The following is a 2,878-nucleotide window of genomic DNA, read 5'->3' on the forward strand; positions in this document are numbered from 1 at the left end:
CTAATATTTTGGTAATTTTAGAAATCTTTTCTCACCTGCAAAATTCTTAAGAATCACTACTCGAATTTTCTAGAATCCTATCATCGAAAATTCTCATTTAATTAATTTCATTAATAATTAATTTTTTTAAAAATTATATATAAATTTATTTATTAAGAAAATCATACTCGTATAAACATAATGTATTTTTATTTCTTACAAAAATCAAATTAAGGAAAAATAAAAATTTTTATATTGAAAAGAGTTTCTAACTATTTCAATACTTTGGTAATTTTTAGAAATCTTTTCTCATATAAAGAATTCTCGAGAATCATTACTCGGACTTTTCGGAATCCTATCATTGAAAATTTTGTAATAATAACTTTTTATTTTCATTATATTTATAAACATAATTTCATAAAAAATATAAACATATTTATTATTATTTATTGTTTATCAACAATCGAAAATAATTAAATATATATCTAAATAAAAAATGCATGAAAAATAAATAAATAAATAAGTAAATAGATTAAATTAAAATAAATTTACCATAAGTTGGATACTGCTAAAGACGGCTCGGGTTGGATCTTGATCACGAGCCGAGCTGACCCGCCGGGTTCCTTCTTTTTCTTTTTTTTTTTATGTAAACTCTTAATTTTTTTTTAATTCCTTTCAACTTCTCTAAAAAAAAATTGTTTCTTTTGCTCAAAAGAAACCACGAGCCAGTTGCCTCCACCCTTGTCGTGCCCAGTTCTGGCGTTAGTCCACTGCGTTGCCATTTTTCTCGTCACCAACTGTCGATACCAAGCATCACCGTTGTCACAGCGTGTGCAGCCGCTATTTCTTTTTCCCTTCTTTTCCTTTCTCTTTTCCCTTTTTTTCTTTATTTTTTTATATAAATCTAAACTGATTTTTTTTGTTTATGTTTTTTTCACAGGATCTTTGGCGCTAGGTTCCCCCCTTGTGGAGGAATGTGTTTTGTTTTGTGATTTCTTTTTTGTTTTTTTTTTTTTTTTGGGTATGATTTTGGAAGTGGAAATGAGTATTTGATGCTGATTTATGGTGGGTTGTTTGATGGCATGAAGAAGGGCTTTACCATGGGTTTTGGCTATGAAAAGGCTGGTTTTTGGTTTTGGCAAGGGTTGGGTTGGTGATCTTGCGGATGGGACCTAGCGAGGGCTTTGGTTTTCATAGGCGGTGGGACCATGAAGGTGCACTGGAAGTTTTGGGATGGAGTTTGGTGAAGGGCTGAGGGATGGTTTTGGCGTAAGGGTTATGGAGGCACGAGACAGGGGTCCTGGTACCGGTTTTGGCTTGGGACTTAACTGGAATTTGTTGTGGAGGGTCTTGAGGCTTGTGCTAGGTTGGGTGATTTGGGTATTGGGGATCGGTCACGTGAAGGCTTGGTTGCTTGAAACAGGGGGGCAGTGAAGGGAATCGAAGGACTGTGAGGGTTGGGTTTGTTGCGGGTTTGATGTTGCCTTGAGGGTGGAAAAATGGGTGCGAGCATGGTGCTTCAAAGGTCCAGCGCGGGCCAAGGCTGGTGCCTGGCTATAGCTCGGTTAGTAAGATCAGGGGTAGGTGTTGTTGTTATGAAGGCCTTATTATAGTGATGTTGAAACTGGGGCCTCAAGTGGGCATTTGGTGTAAAGAGGGGCTAAGTAGGAGGCTGCGGCTCTGACGTTCAAATAGGATCTAGGGTGCTTGGGATCTACTAGGGACTAGTTGCTGGATTTGGTCTTGAATCTAGGGTTTCCTCGTGGGTTTGGGTATATATGCTTGGTGCTGTGAAAGGTTAAAGGCTAGATTTGGGACTGGTGCATACAATGGTCGAATGGGGCTTGGTAATGGGAGGCCAAGGTTCGTTGTGGATAGGTGCTTCCAGGGTGGAGACGAGTGCTCGAGGCTGGTGTTGGGAATTGAAGGTAGTGAAAATAAAAGGGTTGATGTTGGAACTATTTGGAGGAATGGGTACTCGAGGCTAGCAGGGTGAGGAATGGTGCAGGAGAAAAATGGATCCCCTCCTTGGCTTCTTGTGACCTACAAACACTTTGAGGGTACTATTGCAGGGTAGTGGTCTGTGCAATTGCTTGCCGACCACTACTCCTGGTTGTCCTTTTCCTTTATTTATGTTATTCTAGCTTTTTGTTGTTTTGTATTTTTTTTTGGTAATTTAATTTTAATTGATAATTAATTTTTATTTTATATTTTTTATTAATTGTAGTAATAATAATTTGATTATTTATTTATTTATTTATTTGTAATTTTTTAATTAATTAAATTAATTTTAAATGATAATAATAACAATAAAATTAAATTAAAAAAAAGATTAACCGGAAACAAGCTTGAACAAATCAAATTTGATTTAACGCTTAAATTGGCTCAAATAATAATATGCAAATTGAGCAAAAGAAAATCGAACAAGTCCAAATTAAACAAAACAAATTTACAAAATAGTTTCTTATTAATTAGAAGTTATAAACAATTTAGAAAGTCTAATTTAATTTGTATTTTATATGAAATTTTATTTTTTAAACTCAAACAATTTAGGAATTCGAATTTAACAAGAAATAGCATCAATTCAGGGTTTGGCCAAAAACTCATCCAAAAATGAAAGCAAGTTGCGGCTTGGATAGTTGTTATGTAAACTAGGTAGTTTTGGTCATTTTTTACTATAAACCCCTTACTAGCCATCATCTAAGAGTTTTAAACTCTTTCTCATGCTTTTTTATGCCTTTGGTTATGATTCTTGAATCACAAGTAATAATTACTTTGACTTTTAAAAAAATAGTCCACTAAACTTGATAATCAAGAAAGTAAATCTTAAAATTTTGGTGAACAAGTTTCCTAAGATTCCTAAATTGATCGCCAAGTAGATTTTCAACAAAATATTAGT

The 2,878-nt window shown here is 34.3% G+C and overlaps 1 long non-coding RNA gene across 1 annotated transcript; it reads left to right on the forward strand.

The window, feature by feature from the left end:
• Positions 1-398: 398 nt before the first annotated feature.
• LOC149514273 (uncharacterized) lies at positions 399-2,187 on the forward strand. Its single transcript, XR_016328611.1, has 2 exons — positions 399-808; positions 920-2,187. It is a non-coding gene; the product is annotated as an uncharacterized LOC149514273 (long non-coding RNA).
• Positions 2,188-2,878: the final 691 nt, after the last annotated feature.

This window comes from Durio zibethinus, chromosome 16 (genome assembly GCF_047325235.1).
Source record: "Durio zibethinus cultivar Kanyao isolate XHJ-2024 chromosome 16, ASM4732523v1, whole genome shotgun sequence".
Taxonomy (NCBI): domain Eukaryota; kingdom Viridiplantae; phylum Streptophyta; class Magnoliopsida; order Malvales; family Malvaceae; genus Durio; species Durio zibethinus.